The 11,459-nt window shown below is 43.9% G+C and overlaps 1 long non-coding RNA gene across 1 annotated transcript; it reads left to right on the top strand.

Annotated features, from left to right (window-relative positions):
- Positions 1-4,143: 4,143 nt before the first annotated feature.
- On the top strand, positions 4,144-10,400 carry LOC147959465 (uncharacterized). The gene is made up of 3 exons (XR_015611272.1): positions 4,144-4,667; positions 6,930-9,227; positions 10,181-10,400. It is a non-coding gene; the product is annotated as an uncharacterized LOC147959465 (long non-coding RNA).
- The last annotated feature ends 1,059 nt before the right edge of the window (positions 10,401-11,459 follow it).

The following is an 11,459-nucleotide window of genomic DNA, read 5'->3' as shown; positions in this document are numbered from 1 at the left end:
GGAGCAATCAAAAATTATAGATACGTTGGAGATGTATCAGAACTTCACATTCATAACTAATTTTTTTCTAAACATGTGACAGATAATTTTGCTTTCTTGTACTGTTAGTTGGACTTCTGTGCTAACAGTGGTTGAACTGCTTGCTTTACATTATTTTTCAGATAAAACCAATGTACCCAATACAGACCCATAGACTGAAAAGATGATGAAAGTTGAAGAGGTTTTTTTAACTCACCTGTTAGAATGCAAGTTGGGTGCTTGTTGTTCAGGCACCGTACAAATGTACCACTTGAATGAGTTTGCATCTTCGTCTCTAATAAGGGCAACAACAAATATCGTTGACTGCAAGTGATGGTTTGTTCCAACAAACACTCCCAGAGGCATATGAAATCTGTTGGTCTTGTATGTTGTGTCAAATGTTACGCAATCGCCAAAGTCTTGATAGGCGCCTCGGCAGCTTGCATTGGACCAGAAAATGTTTTTAATTGACTTGTCCTTGTCTACTTGTATTTCATAGAAAAGCTCATCATTGATTGCCTTCATGTCTTTGAAGAATGAAACAAGTTTTAGCACATCATCCAAAACATCTTTCCTTGCATTCATGGCTTTCCTGCAAATTACATGCAAACATGCATTTGTTATTTTTGCTAGCAAAGGGTTGCGACCTAGGATGCTATGTACATTGCAGTATGTGGATGTTTGAATACTTACTGGTTTAGTAGGTCTCGTCCGGTCATGCTTAGGAAGTAGCTTCCATCTTTCATTTTCAGATAGCATGGACATGATTGTTGTGTGCTTGACATCATGGTACTACAGGAGCTTTATGTACTCCAAAATAGTGGGGTCATAATTATTCTGTGAGTGCAAGAATACCAGCAAGTCATCAGTTTGCATGAGTTGGTGATTATGATTGTACTCAATGTCCACTACCACGCATGTGTTATCCTCCTGCACCTTCACCCCCATTCTTGCATTGCAGACTGTCCTCTACGATATTTTGTTTCACTTCCTGTTAGCCTCTGAAACAAAAGACGTGTGTATCCCTTGGAATGCGCAAACAATATACTTGTGGTTGTCATCCCCCCCGTCTTCCTGATTCTAAAACTAGCGTGTCTGGCGTATCTGTTATAAAATTCCCTTACTTTCTCTACATCTTGGAATCGCATCTTTAGTCTCGGTATTAGATAATCCGGGAGATTCGCGTCTGCAGAAAAAGAAAAAATAATCCAAACGGGATGTTAAAATGCAGTTTATGAACTTGTTATCCTAGAGGGAGCAGAAAATTTGCAGATAATACAAGATGCGTATATAAATATTTTTTGTTTCACTTACGTGCATGTATGATCGCAACTCCACCGGAGTCTTCTGCTGTCCCTCTGGGACGGGGCACGACGGAGTAATCATAGCAGGATGCAGCAGTGTATTATGAGGAGGAAGGAGGGCTGAAGATGGCCTCTCTCTTGTTTGCATCCTTTTTGCTTGAGGTAGTTGTGGAGGTATTGTGATCCTGTTCTTGGTTTGCTCTTTTGTTTTGTGAAGCAATCCATGTACCTTATGTCCCGTACAATTCTGACTTGTATCAGCAGCAGCATGATCCAACGGTGGTAGTGTGCAGAGCACTCTCCTCTGTGTGTTTGTTCCTGTTGGATTTGTCCTGGGATTCGGTTAGTTGCTTCTCTTTGGTATTGATGAGGCACACCAGGATAACCTCCAGAGTTACACGCGGGACTTGAGCTAACCCCCTCCTCCATCGGCGTGCTTAGGAGTCTGCTGGTGGATACAAAGAATCCACGGGGGATTTCTGGCGTCACCCAATTAGATGGAGGCGCAAAGTTGTGCGGATAGGGTTGTGACCCAGCATCTTGGAAGTCTCCATGTGTTTCGGGTGTCATCCATTTTTGGTCTGGAGCAGGTTGGTAATGCTGTTGGTGTGTTTGAGGTGCGACCCATTGAGGGGGTGGTGCAATGCATACAGGCTTAGCATTGTGTACTTGCTGCTGGGAAATTCTAAGCTTCTTCATGCGTGTCTCGTCTTGCTGGCATAAATGAAAAAAATATCTATTAGCACACAAGTTACATCTGCCTATACCTTTGTAACTGAACTGAGCATTATTCACAGCCTGAACTTCTATTATAAAAGTGGTGTTCATGTACATTTTTTCCCCTTGGACAGGCATCACACTCTTAACTGAGCTGAGCATCTGCCAGTACTTTTGTACCTGAACTGAGCACCCTTCACAGAACGAACCTCTAATCTTGTTAATTCTACACTATTTGATTTACTTATATGTACCTGAACTGAGCACTCTCCACAACCTGAACTTCTTGTTTTGCAAAGGGGAAATACTTCATGAGTTTGAATGGATGAACCACTAGTGCACACCAACCTGACCTTCATGTGAGATCACATGCATGTTCTTTTTCCTTTTTTTTTGCACAGAACCAGATACATACCAACTTGAACTCTAGCACACTTACTAGTTGAACTTCACATGGCTTTTCACATGTGAATGCAGGCAGATTTTCTAGTGTTTGTAGCCTGGACTGATGCTCACACACTACCTGAACTTCACATGGCTGTAAGCAGGCAGATTTTAAAAAAGCTTTTTGCAGCCTAGACTGACGCTCACACACTACCTGAACTTCACATGGCTGTAAGCAAAAAACAAACTGAAGGAAAAGTTCAACCATACCCTGGCTAGAAGTTTGGCCAACCTTTTTCCAGCAGCTGATAGGCCACCTTGAGAACAATTCATCGTGGAGGTAGGAGAGGAATTCCATGGCAATCCATGTCTTGCAGAGGGCGCGAAGTTCATCTGCACGAAGCAAGAAGGTCAGACAAGGCAAGATTGAAGAAGGCAAAATCGGGAAGGAAGTTCATGTACTGTTGCCGCTAAATTTGAGGGCACAGCCGATGACGCCTCCGCGGAGGAGTTGCTCCGTTGGTCGCGCCGTTCGCCGTAGCTTGCGTCGGGGCCGTCATCTGGTCTGCCAAGGCGTCGGGTGGTGACGATGGAACGAGGATGCGGCTTCCTGAAGTCCATGGCAGCTTCGCCGCGTCCAGGCGACGCGGGCTCCCGCGCGCCGGCGTCCGCCGTCGCTCGCTCGCCAACGCCGGTGGTCGGCCAGGAGTTGGAGACGGAGGGGAGGCAGCGGATCCGGCCGGCCAGGAGCTGGGGAAGGAGGGGAGGCGGCGGATCCGGCTACCAGGAGTTGTAGACGGGGGGAGGGAGGCGGCGGATCCAGTGAAGATCGGCGACGAGGAGGGGAGGAGCGGTGAGGAGGGGGTTGGGGCGGCTCGAGATCGAGGGGATCAGGTGGATCCTGTCGAGGCATCTCGGATCGGGTGGGATCTTGTCGGGGCGTCTCGGGTCGGGCTGGGCAGTTCAGAAGTTCGGGAGGGCCCCGTCGAGCCCTATATAGAGGCTGCTGTGATCCAAATAACTATTCTAATACTGGGATTAGAATAGTGTTGTTCTATTTTGTTATACATTGCTATTTTGTTAGGGACGTGCTACGCGTCCGCCGGCTGATCTTTTTAAAAGATCAGCCAGGTCGCGAGCCATCAGATTTGTGCCGCATCGAGCGTTCAAACGTGCCTCCATTATTGTAACACCGGTCTTGTTGCAGACTACATCCGCAACACAGGTCTTGTTGCAGGACTACTTCTGCAACACAGATCTTGTTGCAGAATTATTTCTGCAACACAGGTCATGTTGCAGAATTTTTTGCAATAGTTATTTTGTTGTAATTTTTTTTTGCAACCGAGAGAAAATTTTTGTCGTAAAAAAAGACCCGACCATTACAACACTACATATGTTTCAGAAACATTGCTCTTGTTACAGAAGCGCGTTTGACAAAGATAATATGTGGGCTATCATTGAGACACGCGTAAGGCAGGGGAGGTGGCGGACGCAGAAGCTGCGATCCGCCGGATGATTATAAGAGTTTCCTATTTTGTTACTAGTAACGACATAATATTCTGTTACTCCATCACCCCGGTGATTGTAAGAGTTTCCCATTTTATTACTAGTAACGAAATAATATTCTGTTACTCCATCGCCCCGGTGATTGTAAGAGTTTCCCATTTTATTACTAGTAACGAAATAATATTCTGTTACTCCATCGCCCTAACGAGATGAATTTTCTTCGAACCAGTACCACTCAAACGTCTGCAACTAGCTCTTCCCAGTCGCCGGCCTTCCCCTCCGCCCCGCGCGCCGCCGGCCAATCTCCACCCCGCGAGCCCCCTGGCCAGCCTCCACCCCGCGCGTCGCCGGCCAGCCTCCTCCCCGCGCGCCGCCGGCCAAAATCCACCCTGCGCGCCCCCTAACCAGCCTCCACCCCGCGCGTCACCGGCCAGGCTACACCCCGCGCGCCGCCGGCCAGCCTCCACCCCGCGCTCTCGCCGGCCACCATCCACCCCGCGCGTCAGCCGGCCATCCTCCATCCTGCGCGCCCCAGCCACCCTCTATCCCATGCTCCCGCCGGCCTTCCTCCAGTCGCGCCACCCGCCGGCAACCAACATCGCCCATCGCATTCCTCCATCGTGCACGGGACTGGATATGCCCCCAGCACCTCTTCCTCCCCCTACCCCCGCGCATGGAAGCTAGTGACTGGCGCCATTCGATGCTCTGCTCCATAAACTTCAACCACCGGCTCATGAGGTGCACGCCATGTGTTTGCTAAATTGACTCAGTGCAGTGGAGCACCATTTTTACTTTGTTTCATGGTCATTTGTATGTAGCTCGTTCTTGCCAAATGCTGTAGCTTAGACGACTTCAGAATGTTTATCGTGTGTGCTCTACCGTTGCGTGCTAGTCCGAGAATTCCTATTGTCACATAAGTCCATGTATTACTACCATGGGAGTTCAAAGAAATTCCTATAACATGCGCCGTGCCCCGGCCCCATGTTCGGGCATTTCCTTCCACAGCCTCAGCGCGCAGGCCATTCACTTCCGCCACCCAGGCTGTTCACCTCCGCCACCGATGTCCGTCAATGCCACCGGGAGAACCCTGTGTGTCAACACCCCTGTCAACCCCGTGCGACTTTGTTCTCTCAGCTTCAAAGATGGCCAGTTCAGAACTTTGAACGCCCAGAGGTTCAGTTCAGAACTTGGCCTGGTGATACATTAGGTTTCTTTTCTGTAGCTCAGACAAACTAAAATAACAAGTGATCATTTGTTAAATTTTGGGTTCAGCTTCACACTACGCAGGAGTGCATATTCTTCTGCTTGTAAGTTCTAATAATAGATGGGTGGTTTTGCTAATCAGTTCAAAGCTCAAATAACAAAATTCCTTGCTGGATTGCATCGTTCTTTTCTATTGTTTTTTTGCTCGATTGATATCAGCCACTCCAAGTCCTTTTCTCCAGCCATGATAGGGATCCATTCAAATCAGTTGTTCTGTGTTTACACATTCAGATATACTAGTTGGTCTGCTGAAAGATACGATATGTGTACTGTTGATAATCTCAAACATGTTTTACTCAACTTTAGAAAACATGTAATATTGTTGTGCTGCCTAGCAGTCCTACTTCTCCATGATGACAAGGACGACGTCACCATGCGTGCACACTCTCCTTTCTTTCTCCTTCCAAGACGGTGAGGAGCTCCAGCAGGCGGCCGCCGGTGGGATCGGCAGGTCAGCCACCATCTTCCACCTCCCCTGCTCTCCTCTTCAGCAGGAGCAACACCGTTAGGAGCTCGAAGTAAAACGAGGGCGGCTGCAGCGATGCACCGTGTAGTTTGCCCGCTCCTGTCCGACAAGTTCCCACCATACATTTTTGTGTGTGTAGAAATTCGGCTAATCTAGTTCGCGAATTTGGTCTACTTGTTGTAAATCTGTCAGTTCAAGACAAGTGCCTTCTGGTGCTAGAAATTAGGTCCTTTGTGAATATTGCTTGTTTCAGAAAGAAAATAGACTTTGTAATTGCATCACATGGTGTACTGATCAACATAAACATGGTTTACTGAACAAAACATACACGTTCTATCTATTTAGCCGTGAGTAACACTTAAAAAACGTTTGATATGCACAACAACAAATTGAGTCTTTGATACAGGAATACACACACCCAATGCCACTTTAGATAGATAGATGGCCACCTCCTACCTGATGTGTTTAATTCAAAGCTCCAAACCCAATGTAAACTGCTCCTGCTGCTTAACAAAAAAAAATCACTTATTTGGACTGAGGAATATACTACTTATTGCCATGATCTATTGAAGCCAAGATCCGCTGCAGCATTCAAATCCCTTCAATTCACTTTTATCTCCCTTGATAAGTTCAGTGTGTGTAATGTAAAAAACAAAAATTTAATAGTTCGGTTCACTTCAACCACTTGATATTGGATAATATTGGTTGATTGCAAAATACCTTGCTGTTTGCCCATCGCCGTGGCCCTGCTCCCTAACCAACACCGCCGGCCAACAACATGGCCCTGCGCCCTGACCATCGCCACAGCCCCTCCTTCTCGCGCTGCCGCATCGTGCACTCACCAGGCCGTGTGTGGCATCCTCCTGACGAAGCGCCCGCGACCCCTCTGCCGCCTCAGCGCACAGGCCGTTCACCTCCGCCACCCCAAGCCGTACACCACCGCGAAGAGAGCCCGTTCAACTACGTGATAGGGAATTTTTGTACCAGACATAGTATTAGTTCGGTGTGTAATCTATCATCAGTCCATGAAAAATCACAGAATAGTTGGTGTGTGTGCAGAAATATCATCAGTGCAAGTTTCAAAACTCTGTAAGTTTAGATATATCACCTAAATAAGTAATGATTTGTAGCGAGTTTCTTCAAAACTCTGTAAAGTTCAGATATATCAGCTAAAGTATCGTCAGTGCAAGTTTGAAAATTCTGTAAGTTTAGATATATCGTAAAGAAAAATTGATGAGTCACCATCTGCTTTATATTCATGTTCTCTACAGCACAGGTAGCAGTGGGACTGACTGGGAGTGATCCTTGAACCATTTGATTAAACGCCATGGTTTCCAACAATGGTAATGCTACTAGAAAGTGTTAGAGGCCATGAAGCCTCTTGGCTTCTCCAATAAGCAGGCTTGGCTAGTCCTGAAGCGCCTCCTCAAGTTTCTGAGTACGCGATGCGTCGATGGACGTATCCTAGGCCGCCAAGCACGACGTGTTTTGTCCTGCACCTAGAAGCTTTGGAGGCGATGTGTTGCCCTTAGTACTTTATTAACAAATCCAGCAGTGCTGGTTCATATAGAACTTGAAATTACTTATCTGCCACGGGGATGTACTGCCCTCAGTCCTCTCTGAACAAATCTAGCAGTGCAGGTCCTCTGGTGCACCAAGTATTGACGGCGGCGATGCCTGCTTATATATTTCTGCTTTCATGTATTAAACCTTACAGTCTGGTACTATTTCATGATATTGCAAACTGAAAGAAAGGTTCAACGATTTGTTATTTTAGCTGAGTTTAATTTCTTATTCTAGTTTAGTTCAAATTCGTATTCTACTTCAGTTTCATTTCTAAAATTTTGTTTAGTTCAATTCAGTTCAACAAAAAAGGAGCTCGAGTATTTCATCACTGTATATCCACTAGCAAATATACATGTTGCTACTCACAGAATTTCTGCAAAAATCCTGGAGATGAACTCCCTCACCAGAGTTTTGATGTTTTATTATTGCTACATAAAAATCTAAAATTTTCACTGTCTACTAGTAGTTTGTCAGTTTGAATGCAGTACCTCACTGTCTACTAACCTCTACAATTCTCTAGTTGGTAGGTCACCTTTGCTAAGTTCTGCATGTCGAGTCCGCTATTCCCCCAATTTCATGAACTTGAATGTTTATCTTTTATTGAACTGTCTAAACTTAGATGAGGCGCATGTCCGCAAGTTTGCTGTCTGACATCCTCATGTAAGTATGCCTCCTCTTCTAATCCTCGCACTGCTTACTTAGTACTCCCTCTGAAACGCTCTTATATTTCTTCACAGAGGGAGTACTTAGTGATCTAAATGCTCTTATATTTCTTTACGGAGGGAGTACTACTTCTGATCATGCCTTGTAAAAAACAAAACATACGCTAGGTGTAACAGTTTACTACTAATTTTATGATCAGTTCATAAACAATCATAGAAAACGATCAATGTGTGTTATTGAAACAGGTTGATTTATCGGTTTATGTTATGTGACAGTTGATGCATGGGGATGTTTTAGCAGTTCGACAAAAAAGGTTTACAAAACAGTTGGGACTCTGAGAGCTAAAATGTTCAAAGGAAAAAAAAATCAGTGTTATACATTCCCACGACTAGAACTCTTGGATGATTACATTAGATGAGTTAATTAATTAACTATGTTTTCCAACCTCAGGTGCAACCTTGCCAGCAGCATGTTGGCGGTTCCTTTGTTTCTCTTGTTACTGCTCCAAGCCGCAACACCTCATGCCGTCATCATCTCTGCAGGGCCACCGCTCCAACATGTCCCCTGTCACAGCCCCACCACTCATTGCCGATGCACTCCAACCCAAGGATCTCCATGATGGAGGTCGCCTCGCAGGCTAGCGACGAGGTAACTCATCTTCCTTGTGCGTCCTTCGCCCACTGTGCGCCCTGCTGCCCTCAACCTCCTTCCTCATAGGCATGCTACCCCAACTTTTATTTTGATTTTCAGTTTAACTTGTGTGTTCTTTTCAGTGCTATGCTTTAAATGTGAAGAGTCCTGAGGCAAAATGATACATTTTAGTTTGCTTTGCCGCAAGGGCATTGCTGAAACTTAACTTCTGTCTAAACCTATAACCATCCATTTCGAAAACAGATGCTACGTTACTTTGCATGGATCCTGATTCACATTTGACTAAAAATGTAGTAGTGAAATTACACTGAAAACTAAATTAAATTGCAGTGACAAAAACACCAATAGTCCAAGCAGGGTGAGTGATGTGATGAAATATTATTCTGTAAACTTCCCTCTCATGTTGCATATAAACAAATTAAAAGTTTCCAAGTGGTCTTAATCACTACTTACATGAAGTTGGAAGACAGGAAAGAAAATCTGCTCTTAGACTTGACTTGTAGTTCACTATGCAAAAGAAATATATGTGCCCTGCACCTCGACGTCAAGCACTGCCCTCCCATGAGAAATCGGACGGACAAGGCGCTCCTGCCACCTTCTTCCCCGTGGATCCAGCTCCTGTTCCCCGCCGACAGCAGGAGACATGAGGTCACCTCCGGCACTGCTGGTGGCGTGAAGGTCGTCAAATGGTAAATTTCTGACCCTTGTAATAACCTCAGGTACTACTACAAAGCAGAAAGGATCTCTGTAAGTTAGTTAATAGCACCCGCCGTGCCTCTTCTGCTGCAAGACTGCTAGTTCTTCAACTAAAAAAAATATACGTTTCGCTTGGCATGCTTTCTGGATGTGGTATTACATGATATCAGTCCCAAAAAAGTATAAATTTCTTCTATTGTCAGTTCAATTTTGTCTAGTATGTATGTTCTGGAGATGATGCATGTTTGTTTGCTTTTTATCCTGATATATAGAAAGATGCTGGTAGCTCTAGTACCAATACTACAACAGTTCATTGACAAAAAATATATCAGTTCAATACATACTTGGAAAAAAGCTCAATACTAAGTGTTCTCTGCCTATCCTTACATTAGCTAGTCTTCACCATGTTCAGATAGTGCCTAGAAGAAGTTAACTCATGCATTTCCATAAAACTATGTACTGATAAATCAGAACTCGTGCATTTCCATAAAATTCTGTAAGTTTCGTGTGTGTGTGCTTCTACAAATCTGAAATACTTTTCCAATCATACTAGTACTGATGTAATCACCTAAAAACGCTGAAGAAAAATTCTGCAAGTTTGGTGCGTGTGTTGCTACAAATCTAAACTTCTTGTCCAGTCATTCTAGTACTGATGAAGATCGAGTTGACTGAAATAATGTAGTCGATTCCTGAGACCCTTACTAGTCCTATATATAGAAGTTGTGCCTGATAGCCATACATGACTTTTCTCTTTGTTGCCTGCTTGTTTTTGTAAAATTCTTTGAACTTATTTAGGTGATATATTTGGCCCTTTGCCTCGTCAGTACAACAGCACGCTCCCCAGCCGGTCACGCAAAGAGCTGCGTGCAGGGCACCCTGTGCTCCGTCCTCGATCCGCCTCAGTCATCTCCCTCTCATCCTCTCTCTGCTTCGTGTGTGTGTGCAGGGAGTGGGAGCAGATAGAGCAGGGAAGTGGGAGGCCCTTCCATGGTGAATTCATAGGCATCTTCCATAGAGATTGTGAGCTTTGCTTGAGGATTTATGTTGTTGGTCTGTCCACTGTAGTTTGATATTACTCTGTAACTTCAGATATATCACCTAAATAAGTAATGATTTGCAATGAGTTTCTTCAAAATTCTATAAAGTTTAGATATATTTCCTAAATATCGTCAGTGCAAGTTTCAAAATTCTGTAAGGTTCGATATATCATAAAGAAAAATCGATGAGTCACCATCTGCTTTATATTCATGTTCTCTGTAGCACAAGTAGCAATGGGGCTGACTGAGAGTGATCCCTGAACCATTTCATTAAAGGCCATGGTTTCCAATAATGCTAATGCTAATCCCTGAACCATCCTGTCCTCTATACAGATTGAGAGATTAGCATATTAATGGAAGTTTGTTCTCAAAACTGAAATTGTTCTGCATGTACTGATAGATTAGTTGTTAATTATTGGAGTGTTTCGTTCTTCCAGAATAAAAATATTATGTATGCATTGCTTCTTGGCCCAGCTGAGAGAACCCTCATGTTAAAAAGTATAAAAGCAGTTTTGAAGCAATTCCCAGTGTCTTTAGAAGCATCCATGGTTAAAAAGCAACGACTACCTCCTCCGTTCGAGTTCGAGTTGAGCACTGGTCATCGTCCAAGTTCAAAGAGGATTGTAAGCAAGTACAAAAGTTTGTTTTAGTGAGAAAATGCGGCGTTTTAACAATATTCTGGATGATTCATTTGTTCAACCTTAGAACTTGGCGATATTCAATCTATTTTTCTATGATGAATGCACACATGAAGTCATGTGCAATGGTTAGACCCCTAGTGTTTCAAAGATTTGTATTTTGTTTCTTCAAATGTGGTGTGCACCTGTTTGATGAGGTAAAACAAAGTAAAATAGTGAAAATGTCATTAAATTTCATGTGTTGTCGGTGAAACATTTCAAAACATTTTGTTTAGTAAGAACTTTTTTTATCAAATGATAAACCTATGTTAATAGAAACCAGTAGTTGAGACGAGAGAAATCCAAAACATCGTTGCAAAAAGAAACACATGATTTTTTCTCTTTTCTTTATGAGAAAATATCATTCAGCTAAATAGTATATACCATGCAAGTTTGAGGACTATGATACCGTAAGCCGAGGAAAACCATATCAAAAGATAAACAGTAAAATCTAGTCTGTGAAAACACGCTCAGTACAAACCTATATGGCATCAATTCAAGTACTATTTTT

Source organism: Triticum urartu, chromosome 7A (assembly GCF_056163025.1).
Source record: "Triticum urartu cultivar PI428250 chromosome 7A, HENAU_Tu73, whole genome shotgun sequence".
Classification (NCBI taxonomy): domain Eukaryota; kingdom Viridiplantae; phylum Streptophyta; class Magnoliopsida; order Poales; family Poaceae; genus Triticum; species Triticum urartu.
Note: the sequence above shows the minus strand (reverse complement) of the source record. Positions and strands in the feature narration are given on the sequence as shown.